The sequence below is a fragment of the Podarcis melisellensis genome, assembly GCF_964234715.1.
Source record: "Podarcis melisellensis genome assembly, chromosome: 5".
NCBI lineage: Eukaryota > Metazoa > Chordata > Lepidosauria > Squamata > Lacertidae > Podarcis > Podarcis melisellensis.
The window spans coordinates 4531988-4554774 of record NC_138537.1 but is presented as its reverse complement, the minus strand read 5'-3'; the positions used below and the strand labels follow the sequence as shown (position 1 = coordinate 4554774).

Genomic DNA, 22787 nt, shown 5'->3' with positions numbered 1-22787 from the left:
TCATGCTGGAATGCTGGAAAAGACCCTGATGTTGGGAAAGATGGAGGGCACAAGGAGAAGGAGGCGACAGGGGATGAGATGGTGGGACAGTGTTCTCGAAGCCACCAGCATGAGTCTGACTAAACTGCGGGAGGCAGTGGAAGACAGGAGTGCCTGGCGTGCTCTGGTCCAGGGGGTCACGAAGAGTCGGACACGACTAAACGACTAAACAAGAACAACAACAAGCCTTTTAATGGGTTTAAGGACACCTGTGATTGATTGGGAACATAAAACCTCAGATTCCAACATAGCACAACAGCTGATTCTCAAGCATTCCTCCAGGTCTGAGGTCTGCTACAGTCAAGCAGCATGTAAATTTCATGAAAGAAAAGACGTAATAAGCAAAGTTTGTTTGCAGGTTGAGGCTGAGGTTGTGGTTTCTCCTTCCTTGGAGGTTTCTAAGCAGAGGCTGGATGGGCGACTATCATGGATGCTTGAGCTGAGATCCCTGCATTGCAGGAGGGGGGGGGGGTTGAACTAGATGACCCATGGGGGCACCTTCCTACTCTACAATTCTGTGATTTTATAGTGTAATAAACAAAAATCTGCCCTTATTCCCTTATGGGGGACACAAGAGCCCTTATAGAGTCCTTTGTAGGTTCTCCAGGAGAAAATAACAGAGGCCAGCCAGAGAATATTGAGCAGCAAAGCAGCTAGTAAGCCTGATCTTTATTGATCTGTTGCAAGAGGGTGTTCCCCTCACACGCAGGAAAAGAGGAGGAACCCAGAACCAAGGTGTGTCTACCCTTATATAGACATTTTAAATTGCCTGCCTTGGAGTCCAAGACCACCCCCAGAAACATCATACCTACATCACAGAAAAGGCGGTCTACAACAGAAATCTGAGTGCGCTGCTTATCTCCTGTCTGGCAGGTTACCTATTAATGCTCACTTGATTGGATACCCTGGGGAGCCTGGTCAGTCTTTTGTAATGACAAATACTTAGTTCCTGAGCCAGGTCACAGGCTCACCCTATTCATACACAGACATACCCTTAAGACAGGATTTGTGAAGGAGACAATGGGGAGGCTTTTCCATTTTCCTTTGACCTTGCAGAGAAATATTTGAGGTCAATTTGGGAGGGACAAAATGGTTTCAGGTCTTTTTCTGTGGGGTTTCAGACAAGTGGTTTATATATGCAGTTATGAACATATATGACATTATTTTTTTTATTTCAATAGGACTCAAATCGGGGCTCTGATTCAGTATAAATGAGCTTCATAGGTTCCTATTTTGGGAGGAGCTGTCCCCTGAGGGTCTCTTTTTCCCAAACCAGTAACAGAGGGATGAGAGCTCCTTCTGACCGCTATACACCTTTCCAGTCCTGCCGATTTGCCCGGACCGATCCCAGGCCAGGCTGCAAATGGCAGTCATCCCCATTCAGGTCAGGGAGACGGGTTGCCTCAGCCTCCTTTTCCTCCTCTACCTGGCTAGGCCTTTATTCCCCGTAAAGATGCCCAAATGTGTCCATTTCAGTTCTCGAAGTTTCCCAGTTTCTTCCAGCCTTACATTCCGTTCCCTACAGGCCAGCAGCAATCTGCTTTTTTAACTCAGTGAAAATGCACGTACATTTTAGTGTGAATTTCTCCTGTTAAATACATTTTACATGCCGTTTTGACGGATAAAACACATTCCAGGTGCCATTTTCAAAGATGTATGTGAGCTTATGCACATTTCCCTCCAATGTGCGCAATTTCATGTGCATTGTTTGACTGGAGAATGTCGTCGCAAAATTCAGAAAAGTGTGGATTTCGAAGGCTGGCTGGGTTTCTGTTTGCACATTGATTCCAAAAATGTGAATTAGGCTCTAAAAACTAAAGAGGAGTTTAGGGATTTTTAAAATAAAATAGTTTTATAAGTTGTGTGTCTTTGCTTCTCTGTTTGACCCTTTTATATGGTTTTGTATGTATTGTGGTATTTTATGAATGGCGGCTTGCAGTTATTCTTATTGATCATAGTTTAGTAATTATTTATTGTAATTGTTAAGTGTGAATTTCTCTTTCATTATTATTTGCTGGTTTTAATTTTATTCCATACTATTATATTCTAATAGATTAGGGGATATTACTTTATTTGATGTAAGTTGTTCCGTTTTAAAGTTATGTTTTGTTATGGCTTTTCGTATTGGACCAGATTATTATAAGGCGTGTGTGTTCTTTGCTGTATATTTCGTTGCTGTATGGCAATATAGAAAGGCAGCATACAAATTAAAAGTGAAAATGAAATGAATGAAATAAAATACAAACTGGATCAGATTTATCCTCTGCCACATTCCCTCTGCGTGGCCCGAGGGCTCCTTTTCTGTGTCCCAATTGGCATCGTCTGAGCCTGAGAAAGGGCCGCCTTGGCAGTAGGCAGAGTTGAAGCTTTAAATCTGCAACAACATGCTGAGGAATTTCCAAGAGGATTTTTTTAGAAATGCAAATTGATGTGTGGAGAACTGGGGAGGAGAGGAGAGAAATGGAGAAAAACTGAAAAACTGAGATATTCACAATGTGGAAGTGCCCTTAGTACAGACAAGCATTCACAGAACTGGCCTGCGTTAGGCATTCTCTCCCACAAACAGTAATTGCCTCCAGTTCCACCCTCACCTAAACATTTACAGGTATTTTTCCTTATAGAAAAATAAATTGTTAATATTATTAAAACCCCAAAAGTGCAGTAGCAGGGTACCCAATACAAAGCTGAAATATACTCAGAGTCGCAAAGTGATTTCATGCTCTTTATTCAGCTCATAGTGGTGAGGAGGAATGAATAAAAGTCCCCTCAAAGTATCTGCTTTATATACATTATTTACACAATGGGCTGCACATGATTGGCTAATTCCGGAATTCTACTGTAAGCCAATCAGGTTGTGGATTCACTTCTATCTGGAGCATGATTGGGTGGTTCCTGCCAACCAATCATACTGCTGAATTGTTCTAGGACCAATCAGACTGCTGCATTCTGAATCCTATTGTTCTAGGACCAATCAGACTGCAGTTTGGATCCTATTCAACTCAGTACATAACAAAAGCAAACAGATAATAAATAAAGGCCTTGGTCGGACCCCCACCTGGAATCCTGTGTCAAATTCTGGGCAGCACAATTTAAGGAGGATGTTGGCAAGCTGGAAGGTGGGCAGAGGAGGGCGACCAAGATGATCAAGGGCCTGGAAACTAAGCCAGATGAGGAACGGTTGAAGGAACTGGGGATGTTTAGCCTGGAAAATAGGGGGAAAAAAAAATTCCTTCCAGTAGCACCTTAAAGACCAACTAAGTCAGTTCTTGGTATGAGCTTTCGTGTGCATGCACACTTCTTCAGATACCTATGGCAGACCAACACAGCTACCTATCTGTAACTGGAAATCTGGGTTTGTCCCTGGAAAACAGGGACAGCAGGAGACTGAGAGGAGATAGAAGAGCCATCTTCAAATATCTCAAGGGTTGCCCTCTCCTGGTATGTCCCACAGAGGACTTTACGGTCTTCAAACAAAAACATCTTGGAGATCCCGGGCCACAGGGAGGTTAGGCTGGCCTCAACCAGAGCCAGGGCTTTTTCGGCCGTGGCCTGGACCTGGTGGAACGCTCTGTCCCAAGAGACTAGGGCTCTGCGGGACTTGACATCTTTCTGCAGGGCCTGCAAGAGAGAGCTGTTCCACCAGGCCTTTGACCAAGGCACAGTCTCACCCCCTACTTTGGTAATCTTCACAGAACTCTAGCCCAATGGTTGCCATTAATTTGATTCTGATTTGATTTTAGAATGAATTGATTTTAGAATGTATTTTAATTAATTGATTGTGATCTTATTTAAGCTGTGTTACTTTTACTGTTGTTAGCCGCTCTGAGCCCAGCTTCGGCTGGGGAGGGCGGGATATAAATAAAATTTTATTATTATTATTATGGAAGAGGGAACAAGCTTGTTTATTGCTCTGGAGTGTAGGACTCAAACCAATGGATTAAAGTTACAAGAAATGAGATTCCCACTCAACATCAGGAAGAACTTTCTGACAGCAATTGCTCAAGAGCTGGCAGACTCTCCTTCCTTGTATGCTTTTAAGCAGAGCTCAGATGGGCATCTGTCATGGATGCTGCAGCTGAGTTTCCTGCATCGCAGGGGGTTGGAATAGATGCCCTCTGGGGTCCCTTCCAACTCTACAATTCTGTGATTCTACGACTCTATAAAATAATAAGAGGTGGGGAAATGATGACGCAGCAATATAAATCGAGACATCCATATTTCACGAGCTGGCGTGGATGGTGAACGGTGAGCATCTAGGTGTGATAAAATAAAACCCCATCAGATGCCATAACAGCCTTCTGGATTCTCCAGCCTCCTGGAACCACACAGTTTCCGTTTCATTTTTTCTGCAGTAGCCGAAGTCCACAAGTTATTAGATAAGTTAATGGAAGCTGTCCAGAGTGGCTGGGGAAACCCAGCCAGATGGGCGGGGTATAAATTATTATTATTATTATTATTATTATTATTATTATTATTATTATTAACCACGCAGCCAAATGCAGGTTTTCCAACGTTGTCCATTGCTGGACTCTTGAAATCCTAGCATCCACGTCTAAAGCTCTTTAGAGGGACTAGAATTTGCATTGTCCATCCACATATTCAGCAATGACAGTTGTGGGGAAGCCCAAACAGCAGATTTAATTATTTTAGATGTGTCTTGATTGACAGCTGTGACCTCAAGCCTGGGCTTCAGATTCCGCAATACCTGCCCTCCCCCTTCACCACGGTCTGCCCTTTGGTGTGGCACCTTCTCGGGCCTTTTCCTGCCGGCGTTGCTCTCTGTTGAATAAATCACGGGCGGAGGAGCCTGGCACTGAGCAGAGGAAACGGCCAGCCAGCTCTGTGCCAACGCCTCTGGCAAGGTCCAGTAACTCACTTAGGGAAAGCAAAGAGATGCATTAGCAGCCATTAGCTCTGCAATCATTCGATCATGCTGTCGAGGCGCACTCTGGTGCCCAGGTCTTTGAGAAGCGCGTGCCGCAGAAGGGCCGCCACGCCTGCCATCTGTGATGGCCTGGGATTCGGACTCGGATGCTGAACCTGAGGGATCTCAGCCTGCACAGGAGTCCCCGCCTCCAGAACCAGCTGAGCTGGGGCTGGGGCTTGAGCCTGAAGGGTGCTCACCTGTGCTGGATCCTCAGGTGCAGACACCAGCTGAGTCTGCTCTGGCTCCTGAGGTGATGGAGGACCCATTGCCTGCAGGTGCTCCACTCTCAGCCCCGTCAGGGGGAGCTGAGGTTGCCTCTGGGTCCGGTAACCCTCCAGCCTCTCCTGAGCTGCAGAGGCTCAGGGCAGAGAGGCAGAGGGAACTAAGTTCCTGCAGGAGGAGGACTCGCCTCCAGGTCAGGAGAGACAAGTCACCTGTGGTCTGGGGCCGCCCTATGCCTCGGGGCAGATAAAAGCCGGCCAGCCCCAGTCCCAAGTTGCGGGAGCAACATTGTTGGTAGCCTGTTCCTGCCTGAACCCTGTCTTGCTCTTCTGCCAGAGTTCCTGACCTCACCCGACTCCCTGCCTTGGACCCAGCTACAGCTTTGACGGACAGCCTCCATACTGCACTCTTGACCTCGGACTGGACTCGGACCTCACCTCTCGGTTAGCTCCCAGGACTAGGACACCATCCAAAATAAGCATGGGGCTCATTTCCAGGAGGGCACATGGTTAGCAGCTGTTAGCGAGATCCTATACCCCTGCCAATGCTCTTTTAAACACCTCCCGTAATGATGGTTAGGACAGCTGATGTCGAAGTTGCCACACAGGAAGAAAGATTGCAATTTGCCAATACAATTCTGGGCTGCATCAATAGGAGTATAGCATCTAGATCAAGGGAAGTAATAGTGCCACTGTATTCTGCTCTGGTCAGACCTCACCTGGAGTACTGTGTCCAGTTCTGGGCACCACAGTTCAAGAAGGACACTGACAAACTGGAACATGTCCAGAGGAGGGCAACCAAAATGGTCAAAGGCCTGGAAACGATGCCTTATGAGGAACGGCTAAGGGAGCTGGGCATGTTTAGCCTGGAGAAGAGGAGGTTAAGGGGTGATATGATAGCCATGTTCAAATATATAAAAGGATGTCACATAGAGGAGGGAGGAAAGGTTGTTTTCTGCTGCTCCAGAGAAGCGGACACGGAGCAATGGATCCAAACTACAAGAAAGAAGATTCCACCTAAACATTAGGAAGAACTTCCTGACAGTAAGAGCTGTTCGACAGTGGAATTTGCTGCCAAGGAGTGTGGTGGAGTCTCCTTCTTTGGAGGTCTTTAAGCAGAGGCTTGACAACCATATGTCAGGAGTGCTCTGGTGGTGTTTCCTGCTTGGCAGGGGGTTGGACTCGATGGCCCTTGGGGTCTCTTCCAACTCTTCTATGATTCTATGATTGGCGAGGCTGCTCCTGTGCCTTCGGAAGATCTGCAGGGAAGAAGGAATTTCAGCTGGTGTGGCTACACAGAGTGGCTACAGCCAGCAGATTCTGGGGACGAGGTCGACCTAACTCAGAGCCTGGCGCAGCTCAGAACAAGAGCCTCTGGGTATCCATGAGGCTGGGCAAGGTCGAGCTGGTGGCTGTGACTGGGCCATACTGCTGCTACCACGGTCGCGGACTGGCTGGGCGCAAAGGGGTGGTGGGAGACACCAAGGGAAGATGGCTCAGAGCCTGGGTATCGGTGGTAGGATGGCGATGGGTGGTCAGAAGAAGAAGATTGGTGGTGTCAGAAGCTGAAGAGGCGATAGGGTTTAGTGGTCAGGGAGAGGGCCCAAGATGCGTCAGGCTGTTGAGGAAGCCAGGCTGCCTCTCCCGCCTGCGGCGACCAGCTCCCATGCCCCTCTGGTCTCCCAGGACCAGAAGAGGCATGAAGAGGGTGGAGCAAAGACAGACAACATGAAGAAGTCTCAGATTGCTTGGGAAGGAACTGGGGAAGGAGGAGAGCTGTGGTGAGTCCTTGCGACTCCCTCATTGAGGCAAGATCTACTGAGAACAGTGGCTCTGCTCACTAGGCCTGCACTGTTTGGGTTATTTTGAATAATTTGAGTTAACTTCACTGGAACTGGGTGTTCCAGCTCTACCTCTTTCAAATCAGAACCAGTGAAGGCGGTGAAGGTCCTGTGTGAGTGCCTGGAGGCAGTTGGAGGGTGGATGGCGGCTAATGGATTGAGGTTGAATCCAAACAAGACAGAAGTACTGTTCTTGGGGGACAGGAGGCGGGCGGAGGTGGAGGATTCCCTGGTCCTGAATGGGGTAACTGTGCCCCTGAAGGACCAGGTGCGCAGCCTGGGAGTCATTTTGGACTCACGGTGTCCATGGAGGCACAGGTCAATTCTGTATCCAGGGCAGCTGTCTACCAACTCCATCTGGTACGCAGGCTGAGACCCTACCTGCCCACGGACTGTCTCACCAGAGTGGTGCATGCTCTAGTTATCTCCCGCTTGGACTACTGCAATGCACTCTACATTGGGCTACCTTTGAAGGTGACCCGGAAACTACAACTAATCCAGAATGCAGCAGCTGGACTGGAGACTGGGGCCGGCTGCCAAGACCACATAACACCAGTGTTGAAAGACCTACATTGGCTCCCAGTACGTTTCCGAGCACAATTCAAAATGTTGGTGTTGACCTTTAAAGCCCTAAACGGCCTTGGCCCGGTATACCTGAAAGAACGTCTCCACCCCCATTGTTCTGCCCGGACGCTGAGGTCCAGCCCCGAGGGCCTTCTGGCAGTTCCCTCATTGTGAGAAGCAAAGGTACAGGTAACCAGGCAGAGGGCCTTCTCGGCAGTGGTGCCCGTCCTGTGGAACACCCTCCCACCAGATGTCAAAGAGATCAACAACTACCTGACATTCAGAAGACATCTTAAACATTCAGGGAAGTTTTTAATGTATGACATATTAGTGTATTTTTGGTCTTTGTGGAAGCCGCCCAGAGTGGGCGGGGTACAAATAATAAATTATTATTATTATTATTATTATTACTGACCCATTCCTGACTCCAGCTCCTGACAGCGGCCACCAACGCCTCTCCTGCAGGGTCTGAGCCAGGGCTGGGGTCTGCTCCAGACCGAAGCAAGGGGCTCTTCCTGGCCCTTTCAGGTCCCCTCTCCTTCCAGCATTAGGAGTGTATGTATGTCAAAGTCAGTACCTCTGCTGCTCCTTGGGGCTTGTGCCCCCTTGTGCCCACCCCTGCCCTGATCTGGCACAGTGCCCCTCCGAACCACAGACCGAGAGACCTTCGCACTTCCTACCACCCGGTGTTCCTCTTCTGCCCCACCGCAGTCCTAGTTATTTTTGTCCTGGTACTTCCTGAACTGTTGCTTGCAGGAGGAGGGGGGGGGAACTGGTGGGGAAGGAAATTAGTTTTGTCTTTGATGTGCAGGATCAAAAGGACGCTTGTGTGTCTGTTGTGATAGGCAGACGTGAAAGCGGGGAGAGACTGTGCAAAGGGGGCACGCTCTTTCCGAAAGATAAGAGCGCAAAGTCTGGGAGGAGGAGACGACAATTGGCTGGCAGGAGAGCTTGCAATGGAGGGAGGGGGAAATATCACCCCCAGAAAACACTGAAATAAAGGCTGCCGAGAAGCGCAGTGCCGACTTTTAAGAAGTCCTGGGCAAAAAGTCTCCTTTTCCGTCAATGAGCTTAGCCGGTGGCAGTGGCGAACAGGGGCATCGCTCTCAGCAGGGCTGGGCAGCTGGGTCCTCCAGCCGTTTTAATTCCCCATAATGCCCTGGGGGATGCTATGGCAGGGGCATTGTGGGAAGTTAAAATGGTGGCCAGACCCAGCTGTCTGGTGCTGCTCAGAGCATTGAGCCCCCCCCCAGAAAGGTTAGTGGGGTTTCAGGGCAGACTTCAGGGGTGGGTTTGCCCTGTTGCCCTGGCACCTGCCCATGGGTGCTGGTGCCAGCTCTGGGCGAAAGCATGCAGAGAAATGAAGCTGTTTTCAGGGGGCCATCAGGTGTGTGATTGAATAACAGTCTGTGGCTGGAGGGGGTTATCTTCAACACTTGGGGCAGTGGGCCCAAGCACCCCAAAATCAATTTCTTAAGAAGGAAGGGGCTTGGTACACTCTCTCCCTGAAGCTTTGACCTCTTTTTTACCGCTCTTGCGCCGTTAATGGAGTCCTCCTGAAGGAGTGTCTCCACCCCCATCGTTCTGCCCGGACGCTGAGGTCCAGCGCCGAGGGCCGTCTGACGGTTCCCTCCCTGTGAGAAGCTAAGCTACAGGGAACCAGGCAGAGGGCCTTCTCGGTGGTGGCACCTGCCCTGTGCAACGCACTCCCACCAGATGTCAAAGAGAACAACAACTACCAGACTTTTTGAAGACATCTGAAGGCAGCCCTGTTCAGGGAAGTTTTAAATGTGTGAGATTTTAATGTATTTTTAATCTTTGTTGGAAGCCGCCCAGAGTGGCTGGGGAAACCCAGCCAGATGGACGGGCTACAAATAATAAATTACTCTTACTCTTACTCTTACTCTCGCACCACGATGGCAAGTAAGGAAGTCAAACTTTACTAAACCAGATCAGTTGGCATCTGTCTGTCTCAGGAGCAATGGAAGAGAGTGTCTCTGGGGATGGTCTGGTAGCCAATGTCAAAGTAAGATTCAGCTGCTGGTCCAGGTGGCTTCTCTACATGGAATAAGGGAGAAGAAGCCTTTATGCTCTTTGCCCCAGAGAGTAAAATGTATGGGGCTGACCCTACTTCCAGATATCGTTGGATTACAGCTCCCATGGCCAACCTAGTTCAGCTGTGAGGTCGCTTTACCCAAGACGCCCATTGATCTCCTTGATCGGCGGAACTGGCATTGTTGCAGGTGCCACGTCATACCTGTTCTGCAGTTGTAAGAACTAGTATCTGCCCTTTGGAACTCCTTGCCAATTGACATCACTCAGGCACCTTCAATGTACTCTTTCCAGCGCCTATTCAAATTATTCTTGTTTAGACAAGTCTACCCAGATGTTTGCAGAGACATCACCTTGCCAACAAAGGTCCATATAGTGAAAGCTATGGTTTTCCCAGCAGTGATGTATGGAAGTGAGAGCTGGACCATAAAGAAGGCTGATCGCCGAAGAATTGATGCTTTTGAATTCTGGTGCTGGAGGAGACTCTTGAGAGTCCCATGGACTGCAAGAAGATCAAACCTCTCCATTCTGAAGGAAATCAGCCCTGAGTGCTCACTGGAAGGACAGATCCTGAAGCTGAGGCTCCAATACTTTGGCCACCTCATGAGAAGAGAAGCCTCCCTGGAAAAGACCCTGATGTTGGGAAAGATGGAGGGCACAAGGAGAAGGGGACGACGGAGGACGAGATGGTGGGACAGTGTCCTTGAAGCTACCAGCATGAGTTTGACCAAACTGCGGGAGGCAGTGGAAGACAGGAGTGCCTGGCGTGCTCTGGTCCAGGGGGTCACGAAGAGTCGGACACAACTAAACGACAACAATCCCCAGATGTTTAAAAAGCTGGTGTGAGTTTTAATCTATATCATTTTAACTTTTTGCAAGTTTTAAATCATTGCTGTTAATTTTCCTTATTTTACTGTTCAATCTTTTTTCTGGTAAACCGCTTGGAGTTTGTTTGCTTTGCTTCTTCATCTTTTTTACAATCAAGCAGAGTATAAATCTGATGAAATGAAATAAAAACCATGGCCGTTGGCCGTGTTGGCGTGTAGCGCTAATGAGCAACCGAAGCTCTAATCCCTCCTCCTCCTTGTCGGGAGAAAAGAGACGTCTCATGTTCCGAAAAGGTATCGCGAGCAGGAAACCAATGAAACCGGATCGTTTGTTCAGCTCACCCTAATTGCCTGGTTTTTTTGTCCCCGTCCCTTGGCAGCTAATTAAAGGAGAACCTGTGTGACGACAGGCAGAGACAGCCGGACTCGCTCTGCCAAATCAGGCGGTGGCAGAAGGTGAAGGAGAGAACACCGAATCCAGCTGCCCAGGAAATGGGTTTCGCGCCCAACACAAACCCTCCAACGTTTCTCCGATGAAAATAGGGACGTCCCATTGCATAATGATAATTTTACTATTTATACCCCACACATCGTACTGGCTTGCCCCAGCCACTCTGGGCAGCTTCCAACATAGATAAAAACATAATAAAACATTAAACATTAAAAAATAGCTTCCCTATATGGAATTGCCTTAAGACGGCTCAGGGGTGAGATAGCACCACACCCCACAACATTTCTCTGATGAAAATAGGGTCATCCTAAGGAAAAGGACATTCCGGGATCAGAAACTGGGACAGCTTCTCTAAATCAGGCACATCCCTGGAAAATAGGGACATTTGGAGGGTCTGAGGCCACGGCGAAATATTTTGTTGTTGTTGTTTAGTCGTTTAGTCGTGTCCGACTCTTCGTGACCCCCTGGACCAGAGAACGCCAGGCACTCCTGTCTTCCACTGCCTCCCGCAGTTTGGTAAAACTCATGTTTGTAGCTTCGAGAACACTGTCCAACCATCTCGTCCTCTGTCGTCCCCTTCTCCTTGCGCCCTCCATCTTTCCCAACATCAGGGTCTTTTCCAGGGAGTCTTCTCTTCTCATGAGGTGGCCAAAGTCTTGGAGTCTCAGCTTCAGGATCTGTCCTTCCAGTGAGCACTCAGGGCTGATTTCCTTAAGAACGGATAGGTTTGATCTTCTTGCAGTCCATGGCACTCTCAAGAGTCTCCTCCAGCACCAGAATTCAAAAGCATCAGTTCTTCAGCGATCAGCCGAATATTTTCATAGGGCCTCAATTCAGATTTAGGGATCTGGACGAAGGCGTCACTATGGCTCTTCAGCAAAGCGATGGTTTCTGCAAGCACGGACTCTGTGGAATATGGATGTGGCCCTTGAGTTTTTAAAAAATGCTTCTCCACTTCTGGTTTAATATCCAGGTGAAATGAAGTGCTTTTCCCCTGTGGAGGTTTGCATTAGGGCCACGCACGATCGCTTTTGGACGCATTACACTCTAATAGGGAATGAAAAAGAAATTAAACAAGTCACCTTTCAACCCCAGGTGGTTATGACATTGCAGGCAGTCTTCGCTTCCTTTGATATTTCAAAGAGGCACCTAAGGTTGGGATTTCGGTAACGTGCAGATGCATTTGAATTCTGACAGTTAAAGCAAAGGTGGTTTGGGTTGGAAGAGAGGAGCCTTTGTGGCCCTTCCATCGCTACAATTCTGTGATTAATCAAGGACTAAACTCTTCGGTTGAATGACAAATAGGAAAAAGAACTTCACGACTTAAAAGTGAGACAAGAAATTGAAAAAAGAGAAAAAAATAAAAAAATAAAAAGAAAACCGAAGATTTATGCAACATCATGTCCTTCAAATAATATTTTTTTTACAAGAAACTTCCAATCATTCTCATTATACTTCTTCAGAATCCGAAACCAGGGAAGGGAAACAGCGGAAGAAGATTGGAAAAAATTTAAGGACTATCTAAAGAAATACTGCAAAATTAATTAATGTTAGAATGACGCTGGATTAGAAAATATGTGGTTATTAGCAGTAATGGATAAGTTTAAAAGAAAAAGAAAGGTTAAAATTAAGTGAAAAATAAGGGAAGGATTTGCTGAAGAATAATTTAGAAATTGGAATACAGGAAGGGGAGGTAAGAGGAAGTCGGGGAAGTAAGTTATAAGAAAATAAGGGTTGAAATTATATTTGTTTTTTATATTTTTTGTTTGTCATTTTTATTGTATTGTTTTGTTTTGTTTTTGTTGTTATAAAAAACTTTTGAAACTTTAATAAAAAAAATTATACATTATACTTCTTCTATTGTCATGGTATTATTGCACAGTTTTATTTTGTATCCTTTTTCATAAATTTCACTAAGATATTTCTTTCATATATTTATTGTTCACAAGTGTCATTCCAGTTCTGCTAAGATGGTATGATTTTTACAATATAGTCTTATAGATTCCTTAAATATTTTCCATTCTCCATGTGTTTTCTGGTTTGGGGCTCCCCTGACTTTTCCCGTCAGCTTTGCTAATTGAAAATACTCTATCGTAAGTGTCTGCCAATCTGTTATTGTTGGTGTTGTTTCACTTTTCCAGCTTCTGTCTACATGTATTCTTGCTGCCGTGATTGCAGGGTTGTTTTTGAGGAAGTTTGGGGAAACCCCAATACCTGCCCTGCCGAAGGGAGCTGAGGTTGGAAGCAACACCCTACTGATTTCTGAACCTTCCCTCTGGGCAAGGAAAATCAAGTATCAACGAAGATGGATGGCCATCTGTCAGGGATGCTTCAGTTGAGAGTCGTGCGTCGCACGGGGTTGGACTAGATGACCCTCCGGGACTCTTTCCAACTTTAAAGGTAAAGGGACCCCTGACTGTTAGGTCCAGCCATGACCGACTCTGGGGTTGCAACGCTCATCTCGCTTTATTGGCCGAGGGAGCCGGCGTACAGCTTCCGGGTCATGTGGCCAGCATGACTAAGCCGCTTCTGGCGAACCAGAGCAGCGCATGGAAATGCCGTTTACCTTCCCGCCGGAGTGGTACCTATTTTTCTACTTGCACTTTGACGTGCTTTCGAACTGCTAGGTTGGCAGGAGCAGGGACCGAGCAACAGGAGCTCACCCCGTCGCGGGGATTCGAACAGCCGACCTTCTGATCAGCAAGTCCTAGGCTCTGTGATTTAACCCACAGCACCACTCGTGTCCCCTCCAACTTTACAACTTTACAATTCTATAATTCTATGAAGGTCTGACCAGGAGCATCAGCAAATCTTCACCTCACGGGGATAAATGCACACAGGCTCCAGTCAGACATAAGTCACTGGCCCCTGTCCAAGCAGACTCCATTCCCTACTCAACAATTATCCGGGAAAGTTATAATTTCCCACCTTCTCTAATTCCTGCCCTGCAGAATATAACACCCCCCCCCCATGCACATCCCTGAGCCATTCTCCTTCCTGTTATTTTGATTTCCAACATATTTCTCCCCCTTGCACTGCCTCCTACGTTGCATTTGAGGGCAAAACTAGACACACCATCAGCAGCAGTTACACAAACAGCTTTTAAAAAAAGTAATTGGCATTTGTAGGAGCCCTGATCAAGATGCAGAAGGTTTGTTGCAAATTGCATGTATGATTGATGGATTGCAGGTATTGTTGTTGTTGTTTAGTCGTTTAGTCGTGTCCGACTCTTCGTGACCCCCTGGACCAGAGCACGCCAGGCACTCCTGTCTTCCACTGCCTCCCGCAGTTTGGTCAGACTCATGCTGGTAGCTTCGAGAACACTGTCCCACCATCTCGTCCTCTGTCGTCCCCTTCTCCTTGTGCCCTCCATCTTTCCCAACATCAGGGTCTTTTACAGGGAGTCTTCTCTTCTCATGAGGTGGCCAAAATATTGGAGCCTCAGTTTCAGGATCTGTCCTTCCAGTGAGCACTCAGGGCTGATTTCCCTCAGAATGGAGAGGTTTGCTCTTCTTGCAGTCCATGGGACTCTCAAGAGTCTCCTCCAGCACCAGAATTCAAAAGCATCAATTCTTCGGCGAGCATCTATGTATACCTCCCCTTTATTCCTCCAAGGAGCTCATGGTGGCCTATGTGGCTTTCCCCTTCCGCATTTAATCTGCACAACAACCTTATGAGGTGGGTTAGGCTGAGAGAGGCAGTGACTGTCCCCCAAGGTCACCCAGTGAATCTTGTGGTTTTGTCGGGATTCGAACCCTGCTCTCCCAAGTCCTAGTCCGACACTCTAACCATTTATTAAACTTTTTGGGCCACTTTTTAACCCAGGTATCTCAAAGCTGCTTACAATATATAAAAACACACACATACACATGAAAACAGGCATAAAGGATAGTCCTATTCTTAAAAGTCAGGATTCAAACACCACACCGATTAAATGGGGCCACAGATGATTGAAAACCAAAGGCTTGGTGAAAAAGAAATATTTTTGCCTGCGCCTAAAGTTATGCAGTGATGGAGCCAAGCAAGTCTCCCAAGGGAGAGCATTCCGCAAGTGGGGTGCCACCGCTGATAAGGCCCCGTCTCATGTCGCCGCCTTCTGAAGAAAACTCCATGGACAGAGAGGAAAATTATTTAAATATATATATATATATATCTGAAGGCCCCTCCCCTTCTCCTCACCCTGACCGAAGCGACTGCGTGACTAAAAGAGAGATGAAGAGGGTGTCGGAGGAAGGGATGCTCTTTCTAATATTACGAACCCGGCCAGAAATACTTCCTGAATTGATAGGCAGTTGAGCACAATGTCTCATCAAAGCGGAACGGGAAACAAATTAGGCCCGATTCAGGGGAGAAGAGGCAGCTGGCAAGGGCGCCACTGAGGGAAAGGGTTTGGAAAAGCGAAATAGACGCCATGTAAATGTCTGAGGCGGCTTTAGGCTGGGGCAGACTGTAGGCCAGTACTGTCTGTTCTGACTGGCAGCAGTCCCACAGGGCGTCAGGTGGGAATCTTCAGGTGGAGGAGAAAGGGACTGTCACCCTCCAGCACCCATAGTCGGCTCTCTGCCCCCCTCAACTGCCTCCACAGGGGCATCTGAAAGACCATCATACCCTGAGGGACGATGAAATAATAATAATAATTTATTATTTATACCCCACTCATCTGGCTTGGCTTCCCCAGCCACTCTGGGCAGCTTCCAACAAAATATTAAAATACAGTATTGCATCAAACACTAAAAGCTTCCCTAAACAGGGCTGCCTTCAGATGTCTTTTAAAAGTCTGGTAGTTGTTGTTCTCTTTGACATCTGGTGGGAGGGCGTTCCACAGGGCAGGTGCCACCACCGAGAAGGCCCTCTGCCTGGTTCCCTGTAATCTTACTTCTTGCAGTGAGGGACCTCAGTGTCCGGGCAGAATGATGGGGGTGGAGACGCTCCTTCAGATATACTGGACTGAGGCCGTTTTGGGCTTTGAAGGTCAGCACCAACACTTTGAATTGTGCTCAGAAACGTACTGGGAGCCAATGTACGCCTTTCAGGACCGGTGTTATGGGGTCTCGGCGGCCGCTCCCAGTCACCAGTCTAGCTGCCGCATTCTGGATTAGTTGTAGTTTCCAGGTCACCTTCAAAGGTAGCCCCACATAGAGCACATTGCAGTAGTCCAAGTGGGAGATAACCAGAGCATGCACCACTCTGCCGAGACAGACAGCAGGCAGGGACGCTCTCATCCTGCGTACCAGATGGAGCTGGTAGATAGCTGCCCTGGACACAGAATTGATCTGCGCCTCTGTGGACAGCTATATTATTCCAGGGTGAGCTAAACTGTGGCCCTTTCTCCAGAAGTTGCTGCCCTGCAAACCCACACCGTCTGTTACCCTTGGCCAGGCCAGCTGCTGGAGCTGGGGGGGAGATAGAGCCTGGCAACACGGGGATATCAGGTGCCACGGCTGTGTGGTGTAGTGGTTAGAGGGTTGGACTCAGACCTGAGAGACAGAGGTTCTAGTCCCTACGCAGCTGCAAAGCTCACTGGGTGACCTTGGGCCAATGACTGCCGTTTCGCCCGAACTGTCTCACAGGGTTGTTGTGAAGATAAACTCAGGGGAGGGAGAACCACGTGTGCCACCTTGAGGTCCTTTCTGGAACGGTGGGAATAAATATAATAACAAACATACAAATTGGAGATCTACAGATCTACCCTGTCCTGCTTTAACTGTCTCTTCACTATGGAGGGGAGTTTTACGGGTGAAAAGTTTTACGTTTGCTCAGTCGATCTTCTGGTCTTGGTGTGGTCCTCCTGAGGGATTTGAAATGCACTGTACATATTGGATCTACTTACCTGAACATAAGAACATCAGATGATCCCTGCTGGAGAAGAAGAAGAAGAAGAAGAAGAAGAAGAAGAAGAAGAAGAAGAAGAAGAAGAAGAAGAAGAAGAAGAATGTGGTACCTCGGGTTAAGTACTTAATTCGTTCTGGAGGTCCGTTCTTAACCTGAAACTGTTCTTAACCTGAAGCACCACTTTAGCTAATGGGGCCTCCTGCTGCTGCCGCGCTGCTGGAGCATGATTTCTGTTCTCATCCTGAAGCAAAGTTCTTAACCTGAAGCACTATTTCTGAGTTAGCGGAGTGTGTAACCTGAAGCGTATGTAACCTGAGGTACCACTGTAATAATAAATTTTATTTATACCCTGCCCTCCCCGGCAGGAGCTAACACCAGTAAAATTACAGTAAAAACATAATAGGAAAAGAAAAAAACCAAATTAAAATACAGGTTAAAATGCAATTTAAAATGCAGCCTCATTTTAAAAGTAGCCGATAAATCAAGACCATAAGAGGAGGGCAACATAAGGGATCGAGTCCAAACCAAAGGCCAGGCGGAACAGCTCTGTCTTGCAGGCCCTGCAGAAAGATGTCAAGCCCCGCAGGGCCCAGGGCCCATCTAGTCCACCTTCCTGTTCTCACATGCGCAGTCCACAAGCAGCACCCGAGCACAAGAGCCCGCTCGTCTCCTGGGGTTTCCAGAAGGCATCATTCAGAAGCATCTGTTGCCTCTGACTGTGGAGACACAACATAGCCATTGTCGCCAGTAGCTCCCAATAGGCTTCTCCTCTACGAACTTGTCTTTGGAAGCAATCTAGGCCTCATGTGGGAGGGAGTTCCGCAGACTAACTACGCGCCGCACGAATCAGTAAGCCTGTAACAAATGCTTGAAGGCAACTGACCATCCGTTGTCCGTGTGGTTAAAGCACAATTAAGATGTCGCTACAATAAATATAATAACAACCACCGCTTGGGTGTTTTAATTCTGCTTCCAGCAAATTGCAAGTCTTCCGCTGCACCAATGAGCCGTTCCAGAGTTTTTCCTCCCCGAACTGCCTCCCCTCCAAACCGAAGGCTGCCACGCATCCAGGTTGCTTCGTCATTCTGGCTGCTTCTGCAGGCGCAGCAGCTGGGCAGGATGAGACCTCTGAGCACTGTTGCACCTGGAGGGCGCCAGGTTTGGGGAGGCCCCTCTCTCGACCTCCTCACCTTTCCTTGCAGCGAGCCATGCCAGGCACCCTTTCAGGTTAGGACTGCAATTTACGAAGCAGCAGCGACAGGCAGGTGTGCGCGCATGCATAACGATAATCTGAAGGGGTTGCGCCGCAGCAGAAGGAAGCTGGGAGCTCAGATGGGATTATTCAGTATCAAAGCACCCTCTGCTGGTTGCCTGGGAGATGGGAGACCCCCCCTTTCTCCCCCACAACTATGCCGCAGATGTGGGGAGGGGTGGGAGGAGTCTGCCGCCTCTGGCCAATGAGGGAGACTTTGTGACCCTCCCATCAAGGAGGGGGGAAGCCCCTTGAATTCCCCGCAGGTGATTTGTGGTTTCCAGGCAGTGAGAAGGGCCTCTCCTGCTGCCGGAGGCCACATGCGCACTTAGAGCATGGGATGGGTTTGCATGTCCAGGGCATGCACTCTCTGTGTGGTTTATTGTCTTTGTGCATCTACAGAATCCCCATGCCCACATGCGCGGCTCTCTGTATGTGCCAGGACTTCTTTCCCAAGCTTGCCTTTTGCTCACCTCTGTCTTAATTTGAGCGCATGCATGTTCGGGTCAGATTCCCTTGGTATGCATGCTTGGCCAGCATGGTTAGGTCTGGCATGGGGCATGTTGACACATGCTTCGATCAGGGTCTCTCGGTGATCACACAACACCCAGCCGTGGTCCACAGATCTTAAATCTTTGCGTTCAACCCTTCGTCCTTCGTGTCAGATGTACTTCTGTGCTGGTTCGTTCTGAGGGTAGCTCTTAATGGGTGAGCTGTAGCTGCATTCACACAGCAATATACAGTGGTACCTCGGGTTACAGACACTTCAGGTTACATACGCTTCAGGTTACAGACTCCGCTAACCCAGAAATAATACCTCGGGTTAAGAACTTTGCTTCAGGATGAGAACAGAAATCGTGCTCCGGCGGCGCAGCGGCAGCAGGAGGCCCCATTAGCTAAAGTGGTGCTTCAGGTTAAGAACAGTTTCAGGTTAAGTATGGACCTCCAGAACGAATTAAGTACTTAACCCGAGGTACCACTGTATTCCCTTTTCAAGATGGCTCCCTGTTGATTTCCACACGACATCGGAGCTTTCACATGATGTAAGAGCCACTTCCGGAACGATAGCGGAATGTAGCGCAAGTTTAGCACTCGGTTCCCTATTTTAAAAAAAAACCTATATTTCATAGAACTGAATTGTAGAGTTGGAAGGGACCCCAAAAATCAACTTTCTGCACACTTTGGGGCTCAAACCCAGGTCCCTGAGATTAAGAGTCTTGAGCACTACCAACTGAGCTATCTTGGGGGGGCTATTTATCTCAAACCTTTTCCTCCAAGGAGCTCAAGGGGGCGTACATAGTTTCCTCCCTCTCACCCCCCCCCCCCATTTAATCCCTACAACAGCCATGAGAGGTAGGCTAGGCTGAGAGGCAGTGACTGGCTCCCCAAGATCTCCTGGGGAGTTTAGTTCCTGAAGTCGCCTTTACATCATGTGGAAGCTCAGATATAATGCAGGACTTGAAAGTTAGGGGAAGTCGCAAAAACCGAGTCAACTGCCATGCAAATGCAACCTGTATGTTTGGGCAGGTGTGTGTTTTGTTCCAAATGTGTGCTTGAATCATTGGTACGTTTCCGAGCACAATTCAAAGTTTTGGTGTTGACCTTTAATGCCTGAAACGGCCTCGGCCCAGTACAGTGGTTAAGTACTTAATTCGTTCCGGAGGTCCGTTCTTAACCTGAAAGTGTTCTTATCCTGAAGCACCACTTTAGCTAATGGGGCCTCCCGCCACCGCTACACAATTTCTGTTCTCATCCTGAAGCAAAGTCCTTAACCCGAGGTACTATTTCTGGGTTAGCGGAGTCTGTAACCTGAAGCATATGTAACCCGAGTTACCACTGTATACCTGAAGGAGCGTCTCCACCCCCATCATTCGGCCCGGACACTGAGGTCCAGCACCGAGGGCCTTCTGGCGGTTCCCTCATTGCGAGAAGCAAAGCTACAGGGAACCAGGCAGAGGGCCTTCTCGGTAGTGGCGCCCTCCCTGTGGAACGCCCTCCCATCAGATGTCAAAGAGATAAACAACTACCTGACATCCAGAAGACATCTGAAGACATCTGTTCAGGGAAGCTTTTAATGCGTGACATTTTAGTGTATTTTTTGTCTTTGTTGGAAGCCGCCCAGAGTGGCTGGGGAAACCCAGCCAGATGGGCAGGGTACAAATAAATTATTATTATTAATTATTATTATTATTATTATTATTATTATTATTATTATTATTAATGTGCATTTGACGTTGCATGTGCATTCATGTGACCATTTGAGGCAGCCACACTGGCGGAGGAACAAGGGGGTGAGGAGAACACAGCACCCCTGGCACCATCGGGGGGGGGTACCATCGCGGCTGCCTCCCCAGACATGCACCGTGCACCCCACCACCACACCGGGTGCCATGCCCCCCGCGGGCAGCGCACCATGCCCCTGGGATGTGCGCCAGTCATGCCCCCGCCTGCTCTCTGCCCCTGGTGCCAGAGCATGCAGCTTCACCACTGGGCAGCAACTCCCAAATGCGCTTTCTCCATGCGCAAGCATGCTTGCTGCGCAAACTTTCCACATGTGAAGGGCACCCGCCTTCCGGGAGGCGGCTTCCATATCTGTGTGGCCGTGTCCACGAAGGTGTGCATACACGCCTTCTTTGTGCACACGCTACAAAGCAAACACAGGAAAAAAAGGCCACAGATCTGTGCTGCGTCATGTTCCGTGCATCATCTGCCTCCTACCTCAAAAAGGAAATGAAAGAGATAGAAAAAGTACCGACAGTTGATGACTCAAACGATCAGAAGTGCAGATTGTTTTCCTTAAAAGAGCATCTCTAGCTTAGATCAGGCTTCCCCAAACTGGTGCCCTCCAGGTGATGGCTGGCCTCCCACAAGGATGGCTGGGGTGGCCGGGACTCAGGGGGGTCATAGACCAAACGATCTGGAAAACACCAGGTTGAGGAAGGTTGGCTTTGAGGAAAGGCAATAACAGGATGATGGACAGAACAGTACAGGGAATTTCTACAAAGTTGTGTCTTCTGTGGTGTAGTGGTTAAGAGCGGTGGACTCGTAATCTGGTGAACCGGGTTCGCTTCCCCGCTCCTCCACATGCAGCTGCTGGGTGACCTTGGGCCAGTCACACTTCTCTGAAGTCTCTCAGCTCCACTCACCTCACAGAGTGTTTGTTGTGGGGGAGGAAGGGAAAGGAGAATGTGAGCCGCTTTGAGACTCTGCAATAATTCAAAGAGAAAAACAAATGAAGGTGTTTAATTGTCCAGACTGTAAAGTTAGTGTTATAAGAAAAAAATCTGCTCCTTTTCCCTTATGGGGTCTTCCAGAGCCCATATAGAGTCCTTTGTAGGTTCTCCATCGGTTGGAGAAAACAACAGAGGCCAACCAGAGAATGTTGAGAAGCAAAGCAGCTAGTAAGCTTGATCTTTCTTCTTATTCTTCTTCCTCTTCCTCTTCTTCTTCTTCTTCTTCTTCCTCTTCTTCTTCTTCTGCGATCACTCGTAAAGGAACTGTTGCAACAGGGTCCCCATTCACCACACGCAGGAGGGAGGAGAACCCAAAACAATGGTGCGCAAGCCCTTTTGGAATTGCCCACCCTGTAGCCCAAGACCACCCCTCTGAAACATCATACATACATCACAGGAGGAGGCAGTCTACAGCAGAAATCCTGTCTGCCAGGATACCTGATAATGGTCACTGATGCTTTACCTGGGCAGGCTGGGCATTCATTTGTAATGGTTAATATTCTGGGAATTGTAGCATGGGGGGAACACAGAGGGGCCTCTGAGCATGTGAAGAGTGTGTTTCCTTTGAAAACAGGTTGTTGGTGAAAATGTGCCTATTCTGCCACCCTTCGGAGTTCCAAACCTGCAATTCTTTTTACTTAGCCGCTGGTTGTTGGTCAAAAAAAGTACAAGACGCAGCTGATGGTAAAACACAGCCTTAGCTTTACTTATGGAAGAAGTGACAGGACTTAAAGGTTAAGCCAGGAGTCACCTGCACCTATTTTGATTTATATTGCTGCTTATACGGCCTAGGACCCTCGTACCTACGGGACCGCCTCTCCCGGTCTGCCCCACGGAGAGCCTCAAGGTCCATAAATAGCAACACCCTAGTGGTCCCGGGCCCTAAGGAAGTTAGATTGGCTTCAACCAGAGCCAGGGCCTTTTCAACACTGGCCCCGGCCTGGTGGAACGCTCTGCCTCATGAGACCAGGGCCCTGCAGGATCTGATTTCTTTCCGCAGGGCCTGTAAGACAGAGTTGTTCCGCCTGGCCTTTGGCTTGGAGCCAATTTGACTCCCTCTCCCTCTTTCTTTTTCCTTTTTCCTTTCTCCTCCTGTGATGAGGCTGCATTTTAATATTTTAATGTTTCAGTATTTTAATTGTTGTATTTTAATCTTTTTTTAAAAAGTTGTATTCATTCAACTTGTTTTTCTTATTGCTTGTTAGCCGCCCTGAGCCCGGCCTTGGCTGGGGAGGGCGGGGTATAAATTAAAAATATTATTATTATTATTATTAGATCTTCTTCTTCTGAAAGCACCCAAAAGTATTAAAGGGTTGCCAACTGGCCAGACAAAAATGTCCTGGGCTCCTCCTCCTGTGTCTTTAAGCAGTCGCTTATAATCGTAGAATTGTAGAGTTGAGTGGGACCCTCAGGGGTCATCCAGCTGAACCCCCCGCAATACAGGAATCACAGCTAAAGCATCCCTGACAAACGGCCATCCAACCTCTGCTTAAAAACCTCCGGTGAAGGAGGCAAACCTTTACATAGGGAGACAAACATTTCCCCCTG

General features: G+C 48.2%; 1 long non-coding RNA gene across 1 annotated transcript in view; it reads right to left on the bottom strand.

The window, feature by feature from the left end:
• LOC309370059 overlaps positions 1-22322 on the bottom strand; it is a 191802-nt gene extending 169480 nt beyond the window's left edge. The window contains exon 1 of the long non-coding RNA XR_014168400.1: positions 22035-22322. This is a non-coding gene — a long non-coding RNA (uncharacterized lncRNA). The remainder of the gene's footprint in view (positions 1-22034) is intronic.
• Positions 22323-22787: the final 465 nt, after the last annotated feature.